Source organism: Colletes gigas, unplaced genomic scaffold (genome assembly GCF_013123115.1).
Source record: "Colletes gigas isolate AHSC1104 unplaced genomic scaffold, ASM1312311v1 Colletes_gigas_Sc00013, whole genome shotgun sequence".
Taxonomy (NCBI): domain Eukaryota; kingdom Metazoa; phylum Arthropoda; class Insecta; order Hymenoptera; family Colletidae; genus Colletes; species Colletes gigas.
In genome coordinates this window covers 2,232,742-2,248,999 of record NW_025106642.1, presented here as the reverse complement: position 1 = coordinate 2,248,999, position 16,258 = coordinate 2,232,742, and positions in this window count along the sequence as shown.

The window sequence follows — 16,258 nt, the reverse complement described above, 5'->3', positions numbered from 1 at the left end:
CTTCGTCTCCTCGATGATCGATTTCACAAACTTCGTAGCAATGTTTGAATTTTTCACGTTCAAATAAATGAAACAACGAACGAAAAACTCGATTACAGATTAGAAATACCCTATGGGATTTCTCGTGCTCCAGAGATCCAATGATTCAACGAGTCCAAGGATTCGGTCTCTTTGAAATCCTTCAAAGCCACGGGTTCGTGTTGCGGGGGACGAAGTTCGATGTGGCCGCGAAGTGTTTTCCATCCTGAGGATTTAATTTCCATCAAAGGCGTTCGGATTAATTCGATTCGTCGATAACGCCGAATCGACGTCCGCTAGACGTGAGCATGCATGCACGCTGGTCATGCAAATAAATTACAGCGGACCTTGGGGAATATACAGGCCGTTCCCAAACTATTGCACGAATAAATTAAACGTAAATGACGCTTGTCGCGTGAATTTCGACTCGGACCGCAAAGTAGCTTCGACAAGCTGGTTCAAACAAATGTTTAATCGCTAATAAACGATTTTGACGAGAGATTCGAATATTAGAAATAGTTATGTAGGATAAATTACTGTCAACGTGGATCTCTTGATGCAAGGACTCTTTATATTAATATTCCTACTCAATTAGTTTCAAAATGGTAGACTTGATTCTCAATTGCATGCACAGATATTTAAATTATTATTAAATCCAAATAATATAAGTAACAATTTTACTTTTGGAAAGAATATTTACCCAGCAAAATGTTCGACCACTGTCCTGCTCAATTTTAGTCAACTTTTTAGGAACGCACAGACATCGTATGTGTTTCTGCCTCGCCTTTTAGTATAATTGACGAACGTGGATGCACGTCTGTCACTATAAACGTAGAGCGTGATAGAACACGCTTCCTGATGTTAAATTAATAACGACAGGGACTTTTTGAAGAACGTGGGAGAGCTAGAAATAACTGTCGTTTCAGCGTTTCCTGACGCTAAGTTTATTTCAGCGAGAAAAAACTACTAATATAATGGCTACGAACATAGAAACTGATAAATTATGATTCGAAGATAAACATCTTTGATCAGCTACGCGGAAGATAATAAATTAATTCCGTCTGATGACAGAATACACGTGACACGATGATATTGTCTTTTCCTGGTCGCTAATAGAATGAAGGAAAAATAAAGCAATAGTCACAATTAGAACATCTTTGCTAATTTTCAAATTATTATTTCCTGTATAACTTTTACAGAAACAATAATTTATTCATTTTGTAACAAAATTGTCTTCCACAGACTTTCCGAATGAATTTTGAACGATTTTGAAAAAGACAACAACGGTACACATTAATAACGTTTAGATGTGTTTATTGTAACTAGATTGCGGATGTTTATGGGAAATTTAGGATTCTCGGAAAACTACAGAATGCACTTACTATGCAAAAATATAAAAAATACGTTAAGTAGGAGTTACTATAGTTAGGGGTTGAGACAACCCTCTTTAAAGCTCCCATTTCATTAATTCTATTAATAAAAGTATGAATCCCTGATACCCCAGGATTTTTCCCCAACAATTAACGAAAATGATCGTTCTTAAGAACCGTTTTTTTTTAGAATTGCAAGATGTTTGGAAGGACCGTTGAAAAAATTTCTTGGTGCGCTTTAAATCGCGCCAGTTTGTTCACGGTCGTTCCCGTTATCGGGGTAAAGAGGATGTCGTCATCGAGACGCCACTCGTGTGTATACATCGTGATCACATTGAGGCTACAAGGATGTTCGGAGTCTAATCCCCCCGGGGGAAGAGAAGCATGCCCCGATAGCGGCGTCTTTGTTTAGTCAACAGGATCGACTCGCAATTCTGTTCCAACACGATCGTAGTTCGTGGCACAGTAACTCATAAAGATGTTGTGCTTCGTTTCCCCTGGTCTCGCCGCGACAAAGCACCGGGGCTGGTCGTCCTTAACTTCCATGCAACTCTGTCGCAAAGTGGTTAAAATGGACGACAGATGCGTCCCTCGTGAGAGCTTTGTAATCCTATTAATAGTATTTTGCCTGTTCAACTCTCTGTCCTTTGTCGTAACTCGTATTATCCTTTGCCGCGATCATTTTTATCTTTCCATTCCTCTTCGCTTTCTCCGTAGGTTTCCTCTTCTTTCTCATCTCGATTACGTTTCTTTAGTTTTATATTCTGGTCGAGATCAAAGGACCATTGAACGCAATTATTAGCTCACAGAAGAAAATTGATTTTAGTCATTTTTTCGTGTAAAATTGCGATATTATTTGCTGGTATCACCGGTTACCAAACATTCTGTATATTCGCCATCTTCTAGAAGAAACAGGTCAGGAATGAAAGTTGTTAATAAACGTCAGTTTATAGATAAACACACTGCTTAATTTACCAGTGCTATACAAATTTTTTATTTGTTCTGTGGTAGCTTGTTGTATGAAGGAATATAGGACCAGGTCGGGTACTTGTGAGAGAGACAATAGCGTAGCCCTCTGGTGGCGAGTGTGGGAAATATCGCCATAATTCTGATTTATTATGAGATCATGATTTCAACCCTTCTGTTGTTTATAGAATACACGTTCAATCAAATAAAATCCCAGAAAGAAAGTCGAGGGGTATTAAAATTTACCACTTTACATGTTTGTTAGCTTTCCCTGGAAAATACTCCCTAGTATCGTGTCCTCTGAACGACATTTGACTGTCGTAGACCCACACGCAGACAAGAGGCTTAAGGAAAATGTCACAAGGTGGTTTCCTCGAACAAAGCCCTACCTGAATAACGTGCCTGTAGTGCTTGATTACGAGATAATTGCGTCAGACTCGTAGGCGTTACATAATGAGGATAGGAACCAAAATTTTCATTGGTATTAACGTGCCTCCATCTAAATACAAGTTCATCCATGCAGGAAGGATGTACTTTCCTAATTAGAAACAGATTTGATTTTAATAAATCAGATTCTACTAGCAACTCAAGTTTAAGTATAGCTTTAATGAATCAAGAACTTATTGCTAGACAATAATAATACTTCTTTATTGTACATAATTCATAAATATTAAGAGATTAGAATTGCGTGAAACGAAGACGTAGAAGTAGAAGAAACAAATAATGATCAGACACGTTAGCCAAATCATACTAAATCATACGAAATAATGACACTTCTTCTTACACTCTTATTCTCAGAGTTGCTTTCAGTATTTTCATAAATTAATATCACTAACACTATGACACAATGTCAAGCATTTTTAGTTACTAAAAATCTATTTATCTACGAAAATGTACATTCTGGGAATAATATTTATTCGTAGAAGTTTTGTCCCAGATAAGGCACGAAATACCACTTCACTGCAGTTACATTGCCAACTACAATACGTTATATTTTCCAATAGTATGAGACTCACAGGAGCCTTCACATATTCGAGATTAACGAAATGTTTTCGGAAATTTAGTTTTTTCGAGGCATTCTATTCTTCGAGCGCACTCTACATCGTTTTACAGGAAGCTTAAAACTAGATAACAAAACTCACTCAAATCCGAGTCTATAAGCTCTGACTGTTTGTAAATGGTGGAAGAGAACCTCTATCAGTATCAAAATATAACAAATATTTTTGTTACACTTTTAGTTACGAGATTTAAAAAAATAAATGTGTAATTGATCCTGAAAGGGTCATTTTAAAAACCATAAAGATATCTAATTTTAGTTCAGAGCTATTTAAAAACTTTCAAGCAAAATAAATACAAGTTTAGTTTATCCAAATGTGTAGCACTGGAATTACTTATTGCTTGGAAAATCATTTATTTATCGTTCTAAATACTATTGTTGCCGTAAGTTTTTGACGCGAAAGTTTGTACGTGTGTTGAAGTTTCTCGAACAGCAACAGAGACGAAACGACACAGTTCGGCCACGATAGCGGATCCTATCGTTGAAACTGCAGAAACTGAATTTTACGTCACGCTATTCAAAGAAAAGCTTTCGAGACCAAAGCTTATCTGTATGCAATGAACGCGTGGTAATTGTAAGACGGGACTTCGATCGATGAAACGAAAAGTTTCAACGAGAGAAACTTGTTGAACGACTCTACGGGGATGGCAGATATAGCAATGATAGTCGGTAGAAAGTATAAGGAAAGTTTATGAGTATTTTGTTATACCATAGAACGGCGATTAAGTTCGCGTTAACTTAGATTATATAACTTAGATATCCCCGTAGTCGTTGTACAAGGTAGTTAGGAAATAGGTGGCGACACGCTTCGCGTATTCTATTCTCCTTAAAGATGAAACAAAGTCAACATATTCTCAAAAGGGAAACACTTTTTTAAATATTTTATACCTAAAAAAATTGCTGAAAATAAGTTTCAGAAAATGTCGAAGATGTTCAGAAAGTCGAGGCGAACAAACATTATTCTTTTTTACCGAATTGAACGTATATTTCGTGGTTTTTTAATTAACTTATATTTACTGCGTGACTCGACACATATTACAAAGTATTTCTTTTTAGTCAAAGAGAGAAATTCGTGACACGGGAAATTAAGCAAGCTTTCCGCGTTGGTCGAGCACTCAGACTTTATCTAGTTCTCATAAATTCGCCAATTATACGAAGTTTAATCTAGTAATTTAGAAACATACCCTGCTTCCAAAGGTTCGAGAAAAAAAATCGAGTTTTTAAATCGGCGGAGAAAAAAAAGGAAACCTTTTAAGTGCTATAATAGAAATGCTCTTTGCGTCGAGAAATGATATTCACGGCAAATCTCTTCCATTAAAAGGCGATTAAATCCGGCGCTCGGGCGTTTCATTTCGCTGCTGGCGACGCCAAATGGTTCTCGAATCTTTAATTAAGCACCCCGTATATCCGGTAACACCGAAACAAAGACTGGCGCGGTGATTTTTGCGACGCGGCGGACGCACATCAACGGCACGAACGGCATTATTTCAATTTCCGTTAATAAAATATCAATCGCGACGGGGGGTTACGTAATTGATTGCAGCGCGCTGGGTAATGCGAGAAACATTATTCGGCGGGCTATTTACGAAATTATATTCACGGCGTGCACGATCGTCCGTTCGACGGAAGAGGGCCGCGATACGAAATTTATTTTCCATTAAATTTTGCATTACAATGCGTCGATACCTGCGCGCGCTATATTTGCTATGCAAATTGTCATATATTTCTCCAGGGATTGTTGCCAGAGACCGGGGATATAGCTTCCCGTAGTTAACAAGGATCGCGACTGTTTTTAACGCGTTGATGAATTTAATTTCGTAGTCGCTTATCGCGAAAAAAAACAAAATAAAACGGTAGAATAGACGAGTTTTGTTCTTTCGTTCTTAAAGATTTAATTTTACGTCTAAATGCGTTCGTAAAAATTCCTTGCAATAGGAACAGCGTGACACCGTGTATATCCTCTTTATCGTTGCCAACGAGGCGCGATTAAATAAATTCTCTGCTCATCCTTAATCCTGTGATTACAACGGCGGAGGCAATGGCTTGAAATTTATGGCCACTACTGTACGTAATGCTACACCGCATTATTATGATTCCTCTGCAATCATAGCTGTTAGCATGCTTCCCGCGACTCTTGCTCGCAGGAGAATATCGGTTTGGCTCGAGGATGTTGCACGATAATTGCACCACGCGTCGAATACGTCCCTGTACTTTATTTACGCTTCTATCGCACTTGTTGCTTGCTGAATTACGTGTTTTACGAACAATCGTTTTAGGGGACTCAAAAGTTTAATATTACGGAAACAATCAAGAGTTACGTTTATATTTGCCTTCATCGTAAACGTCGAACTCCATTGTAGTTATTTCTACGATAGAAATACGAGTTTTTTGTGTAAACATTTTTAAAGATTCTCGTGAAATCGCTTCTTTCTGAAATTCGTAAGGAAAAGAAAATAAATTATTAACAGTAAATTAATTAGTAACAAATTAACAAGAGGAACAATAGACATGGATAACCACAGATAACTATGAACAACAAGTAATTTATAGCGATACTTAGAAGGATTGAAATGCGTATAGAAACGGAACCTCGCTTAAAGGCACAAGTAGAATGTCTCGTGTTTGGTCAGCCAAACAAGAGTAAGTAGAAACGGATTGCAACCCAGTGGAATAATACCGCGCCTGGCGCAACGAGCAAGTGAAATAATATGCTACATAAGCAGACAAATATAACGGAACACAACCGTCGCGTTATCAAGCAAATTTAATGCAAACACGCATTATTTGTCCATTAAAATACGATTTGTACGGAATGAAATAAGCATAAATATATTTTTCTATACATTTTATATTTTATTTTATCAAAGTGTCTCAGAAAATATTGCATCATGTTAAATCGTCTGTCAAAATAAACTATACTAATATAATAATACTTTTCATGTTGATTATGAAAACACATTTCACATTTGTTCACGTTTCTCTATTTTCTTATTTTCGGAATAAATTGATGACATCGAATGTTTGCATCCAAAAGATTGGTAATGTTATTGCAGCTGTCAATTATTGCAATTATTTTTAAAACGTTGCGGCGGAGGGCCATAAATCATCGTACTTGAAATTACGTTTCGTTAAATTTATCAATAAATTACGGTCCTGAAATGCGCAATAATATTTAGGCCACGCTAATATAATCAAGCTCTGTCGAGCAAAATATAATCTGATTAATGATTCCGATGTAACTGCACGTAATAACACGGTAATGATACGGTAATTACTTGGTCATTACGTGGTAATTCCACGGTAATCAAAATCATGAATGATTAATCAGATTAGATTTTGCTCGACTCTGCTGTCAAGTATGAATCATGTCACAAGATCACGTTGTTTAATTTATGAAACAATAGTAAGAGAAACTTGTTGATACTTTAAGAACTGTTTTTTCAAATTAAAATACAGGGTGTGCCAGTTTTTTACCCACATACTCTACAAACAAAGTTAAGAACAAAAATGTTACAAAAATATAAACTATCAAATGTTTCATTATAATAAGGAGACATGTACGAAGACAATGTCGACATCTATTTTTGTTTACTTAAATTGTAATGTTTACTCGTGATTTGGATCATATTTTTAATTTCGAAAAATAGACAGCTTTTTTAGATTTTCTTGAAAATGAATTTGAGTTGAAAGTAATTTAATTAGACGATTATTCAGTACATTATTCAGTATCAATACAACAGTTTATGTCAATGATCTTCTACTCACAGGGAACTGAAAATCAACGATACTCTTTTTACTTTAAAATAGACCTGTGAATCCAAAAAATTAATTATTATTTTGTACTTTGAAATATTTTTACGTTCACAAAAATAAATTACGTTTAAATTTATTGGATCGTGCAAACATAACACACAATATTTAACCAATATTCCTTCGTTTGTTTTATTTTAGTTATAACTTTCTAACGAAGCATTTGAGAGCCTACGTTTAGATAACATTTTTCCATTAATTTTGTTCGTAGAATATTGGTAAAATTTTGCAGGTAGCCCATTGCATTTGTAAAATCTCTATTCGTAGAATTATAATAAAGTAAAACATGTCTCGTACGTCGGACGGGTTGGAATCCTTCGCATGTCTCTGGTAATCGGAATTTCGCAAGTGGTAGAGGTAGATGCGCGGTTAAACATCTATCTAATAATAGGTGTTGATATAGCGTGAGCTGTCAGGCAAGTTGTACAGCAGGCGTGTAGCGAAGGGATCGCCAGGCGGTATGGTTGCTGTGTGCTCAGACATCAAGCGAGTTGTGCGGACAGATATACGGTCTGGTGCCCGGCAGGAGGTAAAGGTAGACGTAGGTCAGTCGTTCATTTTCGGTTTGCCCCGGGTCAGATGTAACGTCATGGTTGCAGAAGATTTGCGACTAGATACGACGACAATTTGCCACCAGAAACCAGTCTATGATAAACAGCGATCGCGCTATCCTAAATGCCTACTCTGCTCGTAGAATATTCCTCAAATATTTCTCACGAGAATTAAAAAAAAGAAAACCAGAAATCCCAACGTGAAATGAGAAAATAAAATTTGTTTCTACAATGCTTTGTTTCTGAGATAATTCTATTCGAAGATTTATTAGATAACCGTGCAATCAAATATGAATTGCCTGACACGTCTATCCATTATCTATCATTTCTACTTGTATCGGAATCCAAGTCCAACTCTAATGCACGTGTTCCTAATACATTTTCGATGTCGATCATTTCGAAAATGGATTGTCTCCTTATGGTTGCACCACGAATAACACAGCTCACATAGTGTTAGTTCGAAAATAATGCATTTATTTACCTGTATGAAATTTTCTTAAAAATATTACGAAAAAGAAATTTATTCGGTCTTGATTAACATTTAAATTGTTTTAATCATCCCACAGGGAGTAAAATGTTACAGTTGACATTTTCGTACGGTAAATTAAGTAAATCAATCGAGTGTACAAGGAAACATCGCCTTGACATTGATTTGGGTGAATACAATGCGTGTAAGCACATCACATAGGTGTATATAGTTCGAAATTATCGGATGTCTGTAACCCGCTCATTTCATGATTGTACATGAAATTGTAATTAATACTAGATCAGTGCAAGCAGCTACAACTACTGACAGCATCTACAATCTACGTAGGAAGGGTATTCGATCAGGATATCCTTTGAACAGCAATCATGTTCGACGATAACGCAGATCACTTTGTACATTGTTCGTAACGTGTTCCTAAGTTATTGGAGTCATCATTAAATATGCCCTTTCTTCGAGAAAGAATTTTTAAAATTAATATAATATGTAATATAAAAGGTATTTATATATTTTCTAATCGCTAATCGATTGTAATAAAACAATTATTAACTGCTTTCTTTATAAACTGAGTAAGTTTATTCAAGTTAATTTCAACATTTATATTACATATACTATAAAATGCAAGTTGTTTTATCTGAAAGTTTTTCCACGCAAAGAAACCATATTCTATTTTATTTTATCCCTCAAAAAGGAATTAATATTCACTTCTAAGTCCATAACGTAACAAATTATTTATTAAATAATAGCCATGCCCACAGGACCGCGAGACGTTCTTCTAATGAAGTATCAGAAAAATTTCCACAACGAAATTTACTGAAATTAATTACATCGGGATCACAATCGGACACATTATGCAACAGTGCGTGAACGCAACAAGTGGCCAACACGAAAACCAAGTTGAATCTTCGAACATTCGCGCTTCGTTCCCGAAAAAATTCATCAAATGCACGCGCGACTTCATGTCGTTGACATGTGCATAAATAATTTCTCGCGACATCTCGAGAAATGGTAAAATTACACCGTGAGCCAGAAACGGGCAACGAACCGCATAGTTTCTCCAATTTACGCGACGATGTACCGCGACGCGTCATCTCCGTGCATGGAAACGGAGAGGCGACGACAGTGATTTGCATGTATCTCAATTGAAATAATTTCGTCCCCGTTAATGGATTAAGAACTAGCGAGGTCAATCCAAAACAAGTAGAGATCTTCATGATCTACAGTCTCGACTACTTCAGCAAGAAACGCTATAAAATTTGAACGAGCCAGACATTTGTTAGTTTTCTTTGCGATAAACGTAAAAGGTAGCTTGAAATATCTAAATCGTATAAATTTACATAGTAATAAAATTGAATTCTTGAAACGAAAGAGATTCTTTATCGAGGAGGCAAAAGAGTTAAACTAATTGAGAATTTCGTGACATCTTTGTGACAAGCCACAGAAAAAACAACGTTGAAGGCTGATTAGGAATTACCCCTCTACGTTAATTGACAATACGTTTGAGATCACACATTTATTTGGATTTAAGTGGAGAAGCAAGGGGCCAATAATTTCTATCAAATCATCGAAACGGTCTGCGTGGCGCGTTGGATGAATTTATCAAGACCGTCTGGAAAAGGCTAGTGTGGCTCGATCGTGGTGTAGGAGTCCCTCTTACACGGTCATTTGTCTTGCAGTTGATGGGAGGGTGGAAAATGAAAATGAAAGCCCGAAGGTCGAGTTGCAATCTACCTTCAAAGTGATGACTGATTCGAAACGTGAGACGAAGAAATGAATCGAGAAGAAAAAACGCCCGAGGACAAAGAAGCTTTTGCTGAACACTTACATCTACAATTTTGTATACAAAATGAAACTATTTAAATCCACCTTTGCTAGCCAAAAAATCTAGTACATTATAATAGAACCGTTTGAAGATTTTCCAAGGGAACGTTTCCAACGCCCGAGATACTTTTTCTCAGCCCCCGTAAGCTCCTTTGGATCCACCGTTGGGTTTGTCCAACTCCATTGGAGGAGCGTAGGGGTTACCCATTACTATACTACGCATGGAAAACAAGGGAGTTGGAAAGGTACGAAGCGAAAATCGATGAGCGAGCGGTATATCTTGCACGGTGAACCGGTGTCCGAAGTAATCTGTGCCAGCGGGGTTGAGACGACGACACCTACCCCAGAAACTCTTTCGCTGTCTGCAGATAATCTTCTCCGGGTCCCCGGAGGGCCAACTAAGAAAACAGCATCACGTTCTATTTGTGACGCCGCGATGTAATGAAAATATAACGGTGTACTTTGCTGGATTTCTGTGTGCGCTGCTTTCTATCTCACCGTCGGTGAACCGCCGTTTCCACTCTGTCGTTTTTCTCGGTGTTCGTAACGTGTGTCAATATTTGCGCCCCCGTGGATAGTGTTTCGACGATGCAAACGCGCCTCGGTGATTATCGCGGTAAAGAGACAAGGGGTTGCGACGGCGATGGTAATTTGTTTGCTCTTACCTCCGCTTTACTTTTTCGCGAGGTTGAACAGGAGATAAGACGTTCACGGTAAAGCGACTTCCTGCTTATTCTTTTCTTCTTGCGCCGCGGATTGATACGCTTCGTCGGCCCGACAACAGCCACGAGAGAATCTCCGTTTTTACGAACCCTTGCTGCCCGAATGGTTAACCACCGGAGCACTTTACTAATGGAACGTTCCATTAAACAAACACGGTAGAGAAGAATTGACGAACTCTTTCACCGCCAAGGGCAAACCTCGTTCTTGCTTAGTCGGATCTATCACCATTAACGTGTTAACAACCGCTCGCTTTACAGTTTTACCGCGTTAAATCCACGAATTTCATCCCCCACTACTGGGAGGAGTAATGCAACGTGATCCGGTATGGTATGAGAGAAAACTTCCTTATTTTTCGTCTTTTTCCCCCGTACAGATTTTGTTAATATATTCGTAACATTGTTTTGATTAAAATGAAACCAAACTCGACGTAATTCGAACATTTTATACTCCAGTATTTCTGGTAACAAATTACATGTACAAGTTCTCAATAAAATTTGAATGGGACTATGTATTTTACAATATTTCATTTCAGGAATTTATTTACTCTATTATACATAAAAAGTAAATAAATTCCTGAAATAAAGTATTGTAATATATGCATAGAGCATGTAATATTATTTTGAAATTATATTGAGATCTTATATATGTAATGTTAGGTTGTTATACAGGGTGTTCGGCCATCTCTGGGAAAAATTTTAATGTAGAATCTGGGAATTTTTTTCTCCAAAATGCGCAGGATTTCGGGGGTATCTCTATTCACCAAAAATGATTGTAATCGACCCCCGCAACTGAAAATAATTTTTTTAGAACGGTTTGAAACTTTTTAATTTCGCCCAAAAATTTCACACATACTCGAATTTTTTTCTCGAAAGTGGATAGGATTTCGGGGGTATGTATATTGACTAAAAATCATTGTAATTGACCCCTGCAAATAAAAATAATTTTTTTAGAACGATTTGAAACTTTTCAATTTCGCTGAAAAATTTCAGGGGAATAGGTCAACGCCTGGTCAGACATTCCCAGTAATTGATTTTTTTCTCCAAAATGCGCAGGATTTCGGGGGTATCTTTATTCACCAAAAATGATTGTAATCGACCCCCACAACTAAAAATAATTTTTTTAGAACGATTTGAAATTTTTTAATTTCGACCAAAAACAGCACCTACTCGAATTTGTTTCTCGAAAGTCCGTAGGATTTCAAGTATATGTTTATTCACCAAAAATGATTGTAATCGACTCTCGCAACTAAAAATAATTTTTCCAGAATGATTTGAAATTGTTGAGTTTAAGTGATATTCTAGATTGTCGTCTTATTTTGGCCTCTAGAATCTCCCATTGAAATTTTTGTCAGAGGTGACCGAATACCGTGTATACGAAACGCCCGTGAACACTGTATTTACCTTTCTTTGTACCGGAACGACGAGCTGGCAGAGAGTCGGGGCATTGTAGAAGGTGGTGGGGATGGCTTACCTGGCTCTACGAGCCAAATGATCCGTGGGCCGCCATTCCTAGCACGTCTGCGGCAGAGGTGAGTTATGAAAACAGTATCAGTTCCCTAAATCGTGTTTCACTGATTTCTTCGTCGTTACATTACTCAAAGTGTCCCAGGTTTCAATAAGATTAAATTAAATCTTCTTACGAGAGTAACAAATTTTACGTTGTCGATTTTCCTTTCTCTCGCGTCCGTAAAAACTTCATTTCCTATGTATTTATTTTCGCAAACCCTCTGTTTCAGGATAAAATATTCATACTATTTAGCACGATGCTCCTCCACGTAGACATCAGCTTCAAGTATATGTATATTTTAATCTCCAAGGCGTTAAGTACTCGTAAAGCTTCTTATTTCTACACAACTTGGAGAGAAGGTACGTTAGCTACGTGTACGTGACATATAAAACGTTGTTAAGGTTTCATGAATTTTCATCTGGACTTAATTTCATCGTCACTGTCGGCGCGTACTCGATTGGCGTTCGAAATAATTTCGAAAAATCTACAACGCGTATAGTTTCCTTGACATTTAAATAAATCTCGGAGATCGAGGCATGTTTCTGATGCGCGAAAATAAGTGTCAGCGAAAAAGCGTGGAAACAGAAACAAGCATAGAAGCATGTCTTGTTTTTGAAGCTAAGAAAGGTCACGAGTTTGGCAAGGAACCTCGCCTTCGAATCTCATGAATTTTACCAGTGGTTCACGTTAGACCTCCCATTTATTTAATGGAAATAGGTAACCCGTTGAGAAAATGTCCGCTCACGATGATTTTTTAGAATCCAAAGACCTTCGACGGTTCGTACGTTAAATAATTGCACTCGATTATTCTTCGGGAATCGTTTTGTTGGATCCGACTGCTCCCTTCCACTTTCCACCACAATTTGTGGCCGGTGGTACACGGGAAGTAATTGCATGACCGCAGATAAACGCCACGGGAGCGTTCATCGACGCGTAAATCGATTGTCGTTCGGACGGACAGCAAATTAATTGCGCCGGCTAGACCCGCGACGCCTGAGACTCCTAAAAGAAGAACAAGAAAAGACGAAATAGATTTCCCATCGTGCCTCGTGCACGTTAATTCAGTTTTCCTTTCGTAGATTCGCAATCCTCGCACGGTAAATATCACGATCGCGAACCGTTCGCGTTGCAAACTCCTGTGGATTATTTATCGTTGTAAAAAGTACGATTCCAAGGCAGGATATACATATACATTTCCGCGGGAGTTCACGTGTCATAAACGCGATCAAACAAATTCACTGCGGCTTATGAAATATAAATTCCCGCGGAACGCCAGGCAACGTTTCCGCTCGGTTGTGCAGCGAGGACGTGCCAGGAATTTCGAGGGTCCTCGTGCACGATTCTTGACCATTCGCGTTTTTCTTTTCGAATAGATATTGAAATAATAATAATTGGAAAAATTGCTTGCGTTTCGAGCGCCAGCGATTCAATTTATTTTGCACAGTTTTCGAACGAAACGTTCCTCGAAGGACGAAGAATACGAGGATCGATTATTAAATAGAAAAAAAAATGCTCTGGTTGAATGAGAATTCTTATACTTGCAGAATTAGCAGGACTAATCATCGAAAAAATAAGAAATATTTCAATGTCCCATTTTTCTACAGTTACGACGTATACATAATTTTGAAAATTGATATCTCTGTTGTGAACGTGCGTCGATTGATTGACGATTATTTCGATGTTTACAGTCTCTATTATTATTAAAGTTGTTGAAGATCCTCTTGAATTCTTTGGAAGAGAATTGCTTAAACAATATGGTAGAAGTTGCACGAATCGTGGTAAAAGTTACTTGAGAAACATTGTTCCAAACGGTGCTAAATTTTCTTTTGGTAAATTTTCCTTGGTCTATGGCGGAATGTAAAATTCGGGTCAAGGTATAAATAGCGTGTAAGAGTATTCTTGGACCTACGGGCAAAATATCATTCTGGGAACTGTGGCGAACAGGCGAATGTGCCGATAGGATAAGTTCGCGCGAACATCCTTAAAGGCACCCTGGAGGATCGGTAGGATACCGATGATTCATGTAGACAGTAATATTCTATCGCGAAAGACATCCAAAACGGCTATGACCAAACGGATACCGACAGTAATTTATTCCGAGTCAAAATAGATAGATATTTTATGAACGCGAAGTGTACTCTCGTATTTACATTGCGAGCTAACTCAGAACGATCGAAAAAGAATTTTGAACCTGTAGAGCGTACAATGTTCGACGATTTTTAATTTCAGTAACACTGGTAACTTATTCAAAGTGCTACGATTAAGAAATTTCGTGAGTTTGAATATTATTTTTATTTTCTTACCACTAGTGTTTTGAATGTCTCAATATTTTCAGGTGTTACAAATTTCCAAACACAAAACCCCGATTAGAATATTTTTCATTCACATATGCACGTTGACATATGTTTTCCTTTGTATCCCCAAGAATGGTTAATCAGAGTTCGTCGTAATTGTAATCGCAGTTTTCATAAATGAAACTAGAAACATTTTTTTCGTTTCACGTTTGTTGGCCTCTCTCGCGAAACGTTCCGGAGCACTCTTCCCCATAAATTTAGGCCAATGAAATTTCGCCTCTTGCGAAACGCTGCAAAGAGATTGCGAAACCGGAATAAGGACTAACTTATTTTTACGGTCACGTTCGAAATACCGACCGAAAACATTGTAACTGACGTTTCTTGGGAACGCTGCGAAAGGAAATTGACACACGTGTTACTGGGTCGCATCACGTTTCGACGTTTCGCCGATTCCTCGACGCATTATCTTCTGAAATATCAAAGACCTCGACAGCCTGGATAATCTTGAAGCGTGACACATTGATTGAAAGTTTTTGGAAGCTGTACAGGTTCATTCGGAAGGAATAATTTTGTCTGTGATAGTTTTACGTTATTCTTAGACTTTATCTAAATTATGAATTCGTGTAATATATAATTGCTACGAAGGCAGCGGAGATAAACTGCAATATCAGAAGGAAAAAGAAGTAATATTTTATTTACGTGTACTTATTTTTAAAATCACCCGCAACTGGAATATATTGATTGGTAGGCATAAATTATTAACGAGAGACACATGTTTTTGTTCGAATGTATTCTTAGGAGTCCGGGCAACAGGTTTGCCTCGAAGCAATTTTCTCTATGCATTTCAATCAAGTGCATGTTTACCTTTTTAATTGCCACGTTCACCTAAAATGTGTCGTGAATTATTTTCTGTGGAAAGAAGCAACCTATAACGTGTGCTCTTAATTTATAGACAAGGCCATGCCCCGATTTATTACGTCACCAATTTATACTTGTCCCTCGACCACTTCAACAGTTCTTGAATCGTATTTTAACGTAACTTTTAGCGAAACAACGATTACAGTCGTTGATCGCGAATAATCAGACGGTAAACATTTTTTGAGCCGGTTGTTTGTCGCGGTTTACGCGCGTCGCAATGTACATATATTGATCGAGTCCGAAACATAAATGCTCGGTCACGCTTTGTTTACATAACTCAGCTTTCCATTAACATTGTCACTGGCGAGAATCGCGGAACCGTGAGCAACTAACAGGGAGCAAAATAATTGTCAGAATTAGGAATTGTGTCATCCCGCGTTGACCGGTTAATTGGTTCATGCATATGGATCCGAAACCTTTGTTTCGCGTCCAAAAACAATGCGGCCTGCTGGCAATATTGCCCCGAGTGATTTCCACGTTAAATTTTGATAAACAATCGATCAATTTCACAGACACGCGAATGCATTGTTAACGAACGCCGCGCAACCGATTGACAACGCTGGTCCTTGCATCGACAGCTTCCGCGACGATCATCTAATTGAGCTTTTCACGGCACCACCGGCTGTATTTACGTTTAATAAAAGATATTCGTTGAACGATAATAAGGTTATTCGATGCTTTCGAGGAGAATAAATGGGTATTTTGGCATATTTACTGATTTCGATCTTTATTTACGGTAA